General features: G+C 38.7%; 1 protein-coding gene across 1 annotated transcript in view; it reads left to right on the top strand.

The window, feature by feature from the left end:
* The first annotated feature begins 2,448 nt into the window (after positions 1–2,448).
* The window catches only part of DNAH1 (dynein axonemal heavy chain 1), a 201,851-nt gene continuing 192,745 nt past the window's right edge, over positions 2,449–11,554 (top strand). Inside the window, exon 1 of the mRNA XM_081935349.1 lies at positions 2,449–2,567. The gene's annotated coding sequence lies outside the window, so the exon portion shown is untranslated. The remainder of the gene's footprint in view (positions 2,568–11,554) is intronic.

The following is an 11,554-nucleotide window of genomic DNA, read 5'->3' as shown; positions in this document are numbered from 1 at the left end:
CAGCCAGAGGTGGTTTGCCGGTTCTCCAAACTACTCAAAATTTCTGGTACCAGTTTGCCAGAACTGGCTGAATATCACCTCTGATCTGAGTGCTTGAAAGCACCTATTCCCTGCAGGCATCGGAAAAATTAACCAAGTTTTACTTGACAGAAAAAAACCCCTCCTGATATTCCAGATCAACTGTATTCCAGTGTTTGTTTAACTGTGTGATTTTAATGCAGTAAATACTGGAGTACTTGTATACTTTGATAACAAAGGACTCTGTGTTAAGACAGTTCTTCATTAGCAGATTGCACTTCATTGTGGACAAAGTGGGCTATGTTTAATTTAAATAATTTTGGGGGAATTGCTTCTTTCATTTTGCAGAAAATGTTTTTAGTTTACCAACATCACCTAAGTTAGCATCTGTGTTATCTAATCCCATTATTTTTTTTAACTTTTGCTTGCCAAAACCCTTATAGATACCTCCACATGGTGTGGAAGAAGTTTCAGCTGTTTTTGTTGCTGTTATTCAATCCTTCATGACCCACTGGACATCATTTTGCAAAGACAGACTGTCAATAACTGCTTCTGTAAGCTTATGTTTTTTGTCAACACTCAGAGTCACTAGCCACTTTGTCTTTTTTTTTATTGCCTTTGATTTTTCCAGGCATCAGGGTCTTCGGCAGTGACTTGTGCTTTTGCATTATACGTCCAAAAAAGTGCAGCTTTAGCTTTTTAGTCACATTTTCAACGAGCAGTCTGCGTTTGCTTCATCCAATACTGAATTATTTGTTCTTTCATTTCAATGTATTCTGAACACAATTAAAAGTATCAGGGTTTTTTTTTTTTAAAAAAGCTTTTCTGTTAATCCAGTTTTCATGGTCTTTATGGCCTTGGAAAACTAAGTTGTTATATGTTATATGTGTTGCAATATATCACCTCAATGTCTGTGCACTTTAATATGTTGAGATTTCTCATTGTTTTTGCCCTAAATAGCAAATATTGCTAATTTGTGTGATTACAGTCCCCACTCTGAACCTTGGTTTCTTACTATGTATTCTCTAACTGTTTCAGTTATGCTGGTGTTGCCTGTTGAGATTTTATATAGTGTGTATACATATTGAACATATATACATACTGAACACAACTGGGTTTGAACACTCTTTAGTTTCAACAAGTTTTTCTCATTTCCAAACATCAAATTAATATCCTATCTGACATTGCTGATGCTTCTGCTAAAAGAAATAATTCCAATTTATATTTCTTGTTGTCCAGCATTTCTCAAGATATATTTTACATATCTTCTTCTTTTTGTTGTGCCATATCTGTCATTGGACATTGGTGATCAACAGCCGCACAAAAAAGTGCTGCTGAGTTTTGTCCAAACCAGTCCCTTAGATTTTGAAGCCATGATGTTCTTCTCTTCTGCCTGGACCTTGTTTGCCTTCAATCTTTCCTTGGAAGATTAAGTGAAGTATGCCATATTTTTCCAGGCGTCACATCACATGTCCAAAATATTCTTTTACTTTGTTATGGTTTTGATGATTTCCCTTGACTTTCCCAGGCAGTTTATCTCCTCCTCATTTCTGATTTTGTCAACCCAGCTTATATGTAACAGCCGCCTGTAAATCCACATTTCAAATGCTTTTTACATATAAAGTAAATAAAAAAGATGACATATAGCCATGGTACACTTTCCACTTCTGAACTATTTAAATACTCTAGGTCCTATTATAAACATTGTCTTCTACTCTTACACACAAATTCTTAAACTGGCAGATCAGGTACATTTATGTTTTTAAAGGATAGCCACAATTTATTGTACTCTGCAGTCAAACGCTTTTGAAGACTCAGTTAAGCAACAACAACAGATTATTTTTTGAAACTGCGTTGCCTTTTCTGTTATCCATCAGATGCCAACGTGATCTCTTGTTGCCTCTCATCTTCTGAATCCACCTTATACACCTGCCAGTTCGTGTTCCATGTCCTGCTGAAGCCCTAGGTTGCAAAATCTTGGAATAAGCATGAAAGGGTATGAAATAAGTGCAACCACTTGGTAAATGTGAGCATTGTTTATCGTATTTTGCATAGCCACTTAGAACTGAAGCTCCCATGTTCGTTGCATCACCTTGCAAGCGTTTTTTTTTTTTTACCAGGGATTTCATTTCACCAAGTCCACTAGTTCTCTTGCCGGCCATATTCGAAGGGCAAAGAGAGCAATGTCCGATTAAGCCCTTAAAGTTCGGAAACTCCGGCCTGCCAATCGCCCAGCGCGCGTCCCTTTTATATTAAGAAGCAACCATTTTCTTGGCCGCGGGGGGGGGGGGGGAGGAAGCGGTCGTCGGAAAGAAGAGCGCAAGTGGTTAAAGAGCATTAAAGTCGCAGAGTAAAAGTCACTGAGAATTAGAGTCGGAGTAGGAAAGGAGTGGGGATTATGACTTTTATTACGGAAAAGAGAAGCGCCGGCCTTCCAAGCCTGAAATTTGGAATGGTTTAGCCCCCATCCCCTAGCAACCCTCGCGGGCGTCCTGGAGCTTGGAGACCGAGCGGTTGGCCCAGCTTAGGAAGGGAAGGCTGCAGGCTCGGTGGGTATCGGCGGGACTGGTGGCGTTGGGGAGGCGGCGGGGTGGGGGGTGGTGTCGTTTCTGGCGGTGGGGCTCAGCTGCTGTGAGGCTCCGTCCGAAAGCCTTAGAGCAGCCTTCCGAAATCGGTCGCCCAGCCGGTCTATGGGGTCAGGAGGGCAGCCCGGCCGTTGGCCAGTCTGGGTGGACGTTGTAGCGGGGGGGTCTTGAAGGTGTGTGGGGGGGGGGAGGCAGCCCCACTGGAGGGCAGAGCGGGAAGCGGGACAGAGCGCTTCAAGGCTCTCTCGGGTCTGTGGTTTCTCTGGGTCACGGAGCCTAGACCTAACAGAGTTGAGCAGTCGGGCAATACAGAAGAATAGAAATAGAAATAATAGAAAGAGAAAGATAATTCTTTATTGGCCAAGTGTAATTGGACACACAAGATATTTGTCTTTGGTGCATATATGCCCAGTGTACATAGAAGACAAGAGACATTCCTCAAGAATCATAAGATGATTTGATACCACACTTAATGATAGTCATGGGGTACAAATAAGCAATCAGGAAACAATCAATATCAATATAAATCGTAAGGATATAAGCAACAAAGTTACAGTCATAAGTGGGAGGCGATGGGTGATAGGAAGGATGAAAGGACTAATAGTAATAGTAATGCAGCCTTAGTGAATGGTTTGACAGTCGTGAAGGAATTATTTGTTTAGATAGTCATCGACATAATGACAATCCATTTAGTGACCCTTTGAAGTTACAGCAGCATTGAAAAAAAAGTGGCATGTGGCCGTTTTTCACACAACCCTTGTAGCATCCCCATGGCCACGTGACCATAATTGGGGTTCTTGGCAACGGACTCCTACTTATAGCAGTTGCAGTGCCCTGAGGTCGCCGGGATCCTCTTTCTGACAAACAAAGTCAACGGGGAAGCCAAATTCATCCAATAAGCGTGTTACTAACTCAACAACTTAGAGCAGCCTTCCGAAATCGGTCGCCCAGCCGGGCAATGTCTCAAAATGGGGCAAAACTCACAAGAAATGTCTCGCTTAGCAACAGAAACTTTGGGCTCGGTTGTGGTGGTAAGTCGAGGACTACCTGTATGTGCCTGCAATAAATAAATAAGTAAACAATGGCTTGCTGAATAACGCACCGTGGGTTGGGTCTCCATCACGTGCTAAAGCATAGTTCACAAAGCACAAGGACCTGGTTCCTTCAAGACACTAACCCACAAGCAAGTCAAATACATTGCGGTCCAATACATTGTGAGACATTTTGTAGAGTTAGTATTATTCAGTACAAGCTAAAGTGAGAGCCCATGCAGAAAAGTTGCTCCTTACTGAAACAGCTGTTGTATGAGGATTTATTCAGTCACAAATCAAGTCACGTTAAAGGAAGGATCTGGCAAGTAGTGCCCCAAAGGTGTGGCCCAAGGCAGAGTAGGGCCAAGTCAACATATGGTTGGCAGAGCTCAGAATCACAACTGTTGCTATGAATTCTAGGCAGAAGAAAATTCAGGATGTTCAGAAAGTATTGGCCCAGTGTGGTTTGGGGCATTATATCACTGTCTTTCAAGAACGAACTAACTTCAAAACCTGGGGGCCAGGAAAACCTTTGTATAGATTCATTTGGTGTGCCAAGAGGTTTTCAAATAGTCACTTGTTGGTAATTTTGTGCGTAGTCTGTTGCCTATGCTGCACATGGGGCTTCCCTTGAAAATTGGTCCAAAGCTGCTGCTGGGCAATTATGGACATGTGACAATATACTCATGGAACATCTTTATTTTGTGAGCTGCACTGCTTTTTAGTTGGTTTCTGGATATAGTGGTATGTGGGGATGACCTCAGAAGATAAGAGGAAGAGTCACAGACTTTTAGACTTGCAAGACTCCATTTATGTAACCTTATAATAAAAGTAGAGTTAGTACTCATGATTTGTGCTTCTTGTCTGGACTACCTCAAAGCACTAACATCTTACATGTCTTCAAGTATTTTTCTTCTACTTACTTTTACTCTCCAGAAAACTAAGGATGGTTTGAAATACTTCCTGTCTGCTCTGTTTGTATGGGCTGATATATCTCATGCGTGACAGTTATCTAGTCTGTGGCTCTTCCTGTCAGTTATTCTTACACACCAGTAGAGCTGGTTAATATCTTCATAGTATAGATAATCCTTGCTTATCAACCATTTGTTCAACCACCGTTCAAAGTTATGTTAGTGCTGAATAAATGGTAGTTACAGATGATCCTCAGAGTTATGACCATTGCAGCAGTTAAAATTAAAATTGGGTGCTTGGCAGCCGGCTTTACATTTATGGCCACAGGGTGCACTTTGAGTGTCCCCACATGCCTGTCTCCCAACATTTCTGCCTTTTTGGCCACCCTACATTCCGCTGCCTATCTCTGACATCTCCCACCATACCCAGGTGACCTTTGCAGTCTTCTTGCTGTGCTGTGGCAACAGGTGATCCTTTGTAAGGCCTCCATGAAGCTATGTGAAGATCTTACAAAGGGCCATCAACTGAGGAAGAAAATGGTAAAAGTCAGCTGGGAGCAGTGAGGGGGAAGTAATGGTGGAGTGCAATGCCGGGTGGCCTAAAGGCCAGAGATGGGGTGGGAAAATAGGTGGGAAGAGTTGAAATGGAAGTGAGCATTTCAGAACAGGAGAAGCATGAGATCAATGCCTAACAACAGTATGATAATCATCAAACAACCTCAATTAGGACTATCAAAAATCAGTGCAGTTATGTGATTTTTTTTTCTTGTAATACATTTTTTATTTTATTTTCAAAGTTAAAATACAAACTTCAAAAAAGGAAAAGAAAGGAAAAAAGAGAGGGGGAAAATGACAAAACTAAAACAACATAAAACCTCAAAAAATGTCCATTAAAAACAAAGTAATAAAGATAAATATACAATATAAATATTCAACCCCCTGGTTGAATACTGATAAATACGTATTAATGGTTTTGAAAAGCAATTTTTCAAAAATTTCCAAAAAGGCTTTAACATTAAAATCATTGGGCTCCTGCCTTTGTTTTGTATCTATTTTTAGTGCCATTGTAAAGAATATATGGTATATAATGTTCAGAGCTTTAAATTTATTATTGCTGTAATTTTGGCATAGTCCCAGTTTCTCTTATGGCTAAACTTCCACAGCAAAATATAAACATTTTTGTCAAGGCGAAATAAGTAAATGTTCCATAACAAAGTAAGCACAGAAGAAACATATGATGCACAACAGTAGAGAGTAAAGACGGGAAAAAATTGAAATGATACACACACACACACACGTATGTATATGTGTGTGTGTTTATAAATATATGTTGCATTTGTGCTGATAAATAAATAAAGGGAGACTAGTATAGATCTATTGTAAGCTATTTAGCTCTCATCAGCTAGCCATATCCTTGCTGGGGATCGAACCTGGGCTGTATTACATATCAGGCAGTTGTATTAGCCACTAAGCCACAGGCTCTCCTCCTTTATCAGCTAAGCCAGGGAAATAGGTATGTATTGTGTCACAACCCCTGGTATGCCCAAATTTGGGCCTTTTCCTGTGTAAGATTGAGATTGTCTTGGCAACCTTAAGCCCAAAACCCAGCCTGAAGAAGGCGAGTGAGACCTCGCTGAAACGTTGTCAAGACAATCTCAATCTTGCACGGGAAAAGACCCGAATACAACAAGACCAGCATACCTACACCCGTGAAAATCTATGAAAACACACACACACACACACACACACACACATATACATACACACAAACACATACACATAGACTAAAACAAAATTCTTTTAAGAACAAGTAAAATACCAAATCCTTACAGTAGAAATTTGTTTAAAATCAAATCCAACAATTTTCACTATCAAAGGAAAGTCCTCATGCCACTGACTTCCATGCAGCAAAAGAGAAAGTGTTATGAAAATTCATTTTGTAATCTGAGAAGGGGATAAATCAGCATTCAGCCAAACAATTGACAGTTTAAAATATCAATTGAGACAAAATAAACTTTAAAACAGAGTTGTGCCTACAAAACCAGGAAAACTACTGGAAAAGTTGGAAGCCAGACCCTTTGGCTTTGCTTACAGAGAATTGTGATCCACCAGATTCTCTTCCCAGGCAAGTACACACACATCCAAAGATCATCATGAGCTATTCCAAGTCCTGTTCAAAACCTGGGGACCATGGTGCCAAAGAGCTGTCTTTGGCAGCAAAGTTTGCTATTTGTTGGCAGGAGAAAAATTCCATTTTCTGGAGACTCCCCAGTTAAGTGCTGTTTCATCTAATGACCCCTTCACTTAGCGATGGAAATTCTGGTCCCAATTAGGTTCATCAAATGAGGACTATCTATATGGGATTTGATACTATGAGGGATTGTTCATACAGTTTATGCCTCTGCTGTGTGATAGTTCCCATCAGGAATATGTAATTGATTATAGTTCTCATCAATTACATAGTGTCATTTTATGGGATTGAAGAAATAGGCCTTTTCTGTCATAGCACCTAAAGAGCATTCCCCAGAGATTTGTATGGCCCCTACCCTGACTTTCATAAACAGGCCTTAAAAACCAACCCTTCCTGGGTATGTGGTAGGCCTCTGGTGGGAATATTTATCTCTAGGTTATTTTATTGATATTTCTGAACATTTATTGTACCTTCTTACTTCTTATTTTGTTCTGACCTGATTTTTATATTATATACCAGTTTTTTGTTGTTGTTATGTTGTTATTGAGTCTGGTGGCCTTAGAAATTTGATAAATTCATGAATCCAAAGACAAAAGGAAGATAGAAGGTGACCTCTAAACACAAAAACACTCGTTTGAACTCTGGCAATAAGTTATAAGTTATTGCCAGAGAACAAAATAAAGTAAGAAATTTCAAGATTGCAAATATAAGGCAGAAAGTTGACGAGGACAGACCTTCATAGCAGCTTAATTTATTTGAAGCCTATATTTTCAGCCATTATACAAAACAAAGGCAAACTAAATCTTATGTGATTAACTTCAGGAGTGCAAAACGAGATCAGAAAAACATTTTTTAAAAAAATGGTATTGGGAACTTTTGTCATATAATCTGCCCTCACTCTCTTGCCTTCCAGCATTTAAAAAAAGCAAAAGGCACGTAGTTTAAAAATGAAACATTGGAAGGAAAATGAAAGATAGAGCAAAGGCTTTTTTTGAAGTTGCAGAAAAACACACTCCTTTCAAATAACTTGCTTGTTTTCATTCTCCAAGTCTTACAAAAATGTTAAAAAATAAAGATTGTTGGAGTTTCTCCCCATACATGCATACACATTTCATTACTACTTTTCTGGTGAAGAGTAGTTTACAAAAAGGCAGTGAAACAATCTCCAGTAAAAACAATCAAATAACAACAATTAAAATTCATTTTAAAAAGCAGCCTACAAGGTGGTCTGGTTCTAGAGAAGTTGTTTACCTTGTGGATGCTTATCTTAAGTAATACATTTTTAATTTTTATTTAAGCAAACACAGGGTAGAAACAATTAGTATCTTCCCAAGGAGATAATTCCATAATTAGGACACTACAATTGAACTATCTTTCTTCTAGCCATCATAGTGTTAGAGAGACTGAGTATCAGGATCTAAATCCTGATTGGCTCTAAAACCAAGTCCAAATTTGGAAATCAGATAGAGGGGCTTCTTGTGCATTTGATGAATCTGCTGTTCCACTAATATATTTGATCCTGATTCAGGTAATTTAAGACACAATAAGCAATCAGAGATATTCATTTTTCCTGAAATGCACTGAACAACAAAAATTGTACGGCTGCAATATTTAAATAAGATGTTGGCTGCAAGGTGGCAAAATGATAGTTTAGTTTAGTATGATTAAAGCATACGTACAAAGAAATTGTGTTCTATTAACAGCACAAATTGATGTATCTACAGAGAATTATTAAAATCTTCTCTAGCCCAAAGTTTAGTGCTTGATCCATAAAATCCTCTCCTCTAAGGAAGAAAGTACACAGTTGGCATATACAAAAGGCATCTTTGATCCATCTTCTTGAGTCTAGAGCAAAATGGAAGCAAGTTCCAAATGACTGCCATCAGTCACCACAAAAGTTAGTATATTGAGATTATAATAAGCCACACAAGGTTGTTTAATGGACTCATTTTTCAGTGGTTGAAGTGCAGAGTCAGCTGCTGCAGATCAGTGCCAAGTGGTTCCCTTTTTAATCAGCAGTCAGAATGGGTCTGCATAATTAAGAATAACTGTCATACAATAGTTACAGTAGCTAGAAAAGAACCAGCAAATCCAGATTTTCAAGAGTTGAGCTTGCAGAACAGCTTCTGTCTTCTTTGAATCAGGTTTAATTTCCTCATGCCAACAATCTCTTCAAAACCAAAATGATATTTGTTTCATTTAGTTTATATCATTTGAGAGTTTAAACAGGACTTGGACAAGTCTATAATATCTGTGGTGCTTTTTCAAATGGGGAAATTCTGGTAGCAATTCTATTTGCCAAAACATCTGGTGCATCTATGTTAGCAAATCTGATGCATCTTGCACAGAATTACAAAATGTTATCTCTTGGTATAGCCTTGTGTAACTGCCCCTCCCCAGATTAATATAAGGCAGCTATAATAATTATATTTATAATTAATATAATTAATTATAAATATAATAATATAACAACAACAACAACAAAATGGGGCTTGCCAGCTCCTAGGAGAATGAGAGTTATGCACAGGCTCAACCACACTGAGCATGTTCGTCAGAGGCGCTAAATGAAGAATGCCTCCGTGAAATATAATTTACGAAAACCCACGCCAGTTTGTTCGTTGCTCAGATCAAGAAGAGCTTTGGTGTTCCTGGACATCTAGTGACATGGGCTACAAGGACACAGGACTGTTGACTGTGCAAAGTGGGCCACCAGCTGCAGAACTACTGGAAGAAAAGTTGTTTTACCCATTTCAAATATACAGAGACAACAATGAAATCGTGATCTGTTATTACAAATCAAATTACAAATTATTATAAATTACAAGTCCAACAAGAAAAGGATAAGAGGAAAAGAATGCACCAGTTCTGGAAAGAGCTATATCCAGAATCAGAAATAACAGAAGTGAAGCTTGCAGTCAATTTATAATACAGATTAAAGTATTCACAGAAGTAGAATTGGAAGAACTGCAAAGATCGGAATCTTTTGCCAGAATAGTTCAGATAGTAGAGGCAAGCCGGGGTGGGGTGGGGGAGGGGATCTGCAATAGAGGAAGCAACATAGCTATTGAATTGTTTTCATTCCCAAAACAGAACAGCACAAAAACACTAGAATGAGGTTTCCTTCACTGAAGCTTGTTCCAAAGAAACAGCTAATAGCAATAGCAATGGCACTTAGACTTATATACAGCTTCACGGTGCTTCACAGCCCTCTCTAAGCAGTTTACAGAGTCAGCATAATATTTTCCCCAACAATCTGGGTCCTCATTTTACTGACCTTGGAAGGATGGAAGGACCTTGAGCTGGTGAGAATCGAACTGCCAAACTGCTGCCAGCAGTCAGCAGAAGTAGCCTGCAGTAATGCATTTCAACCACTACGCCACCATGGCTAGTACAAGTATTAAAAGATGTCAATACTGTAATATGAAATATAAGCACTAGCTCACTACAAGAAAAAACCAACTAATGTATAACTCGGCTACAGTTATAACTAGATACAAAAAAGCTGAAATGAAAGAACTTGTAATAACAGCAGAAATGGTGGCGAAAAAAGGCAAAGAATTAATCAGCATCTGTTAAAAATGAACTGCATGGTTTTTGGTTAAAACATCTGACTGGTCTATATCCCTTCATTGCCAAACAGTTTAAGAACAGATTCCAAGGAGAGCAAATAGATGTGTATGCTGTTCAATCTGTTGGTACAATCAACATGTTCAATATTCAACTTGTATTTTTGTGTTCTAGTTTTGCAATACCACTATTCAACATTTTGCTTAATTCAGCATTCATAGCTTCAACCATACCGTATAGTTGTATGTCTGAAAATCAGTATGAAAGGCACAGAATATCCAAGCACTTTTAAGCATTGAATATTCAGTAATGTTTTCATGTCCTTTAAACAAGACGTTGTATACCAATTGATGCAGCTGATTCTGAGAATAATTAGTGGCATTCATAATGGGGTTCACATGTTCTCCTTTCTGAAGAATATGATAAGTAAAAATAATTTTCAGTCGTATCTATTGAAGATCTAGATCTCCTTGGATAAGATATACAAAATAATCAACCACAATTCCAAATGAATTTGTGGAGTAATTCAGGCATATGTATTGTAGACGGTGAGGCTGACCATAGGCAAAATTTAAAATAAAATAAATGTTGGCAACAACTTAACTCTGCTTGCAAATTCAATAATATCATCACTACCACCACCATCATTTTAGCCATTGTCTATCCACTGCAAGATGAAGGCCTATTTCACTTGTCCCCAGTCAATACAATCCTGAGCTTTCTTTTGCCAATTGGGTCCACAATACTTGCTCATGTCATCGTTGATCCACCTTATTTTAGTTGTGGGTGCTTTTTATCAAGCGGGATCCATTCTATGACTGCCTTGGTCCACCTGCCATCAGTTCTTGGTATGTGACCATTTCCATTTCAATTCTTTTACTCTTTTGATGATATACTATATTTTCATTTGTGCTCTAATCCATGTGCAGGTCTTTCTATCTTGCCTTGTAATGTCAAGCATGTATCTTTCTGTGGCTCTTTGTGCCACTTATAGCTTTTTTAAATTGATTGTGAGTTTAGTATTCATGTTTTGCCAGGATATGTGAGAGTAGGTAGCACACACTGATTGAAAACTTTTCAGGCATAGGGGGAGGTTGTTCTTGAAAATTGTGCTTAGTTTGCCGAATGCCTGCTGACCACATTTAACACACCAATCAATTTCTTTTATTGAATCACCTTCCACTGAGATCTGTTGGCCAGGGTATATGTAGCGGTTTACTATGTCTAGTTCTTTTCCAGATATAATTTTTT

Source organism: Natrix helvetica (assembly GCF_964273705.1).
Source record: "Natrix helvetica genome assembly, chromosome: 1".
NCBI lineage: Eukaryota > Metazoa > Chordata > Lepidosauria > Squamata > Natricidae > Natrix > Natrix helvetica.
The sequence above is the reverse complement of the archived record's forward strand: the minus strand, read 5'-3'. Positions and strand labels throughout refer to the sequence as shown.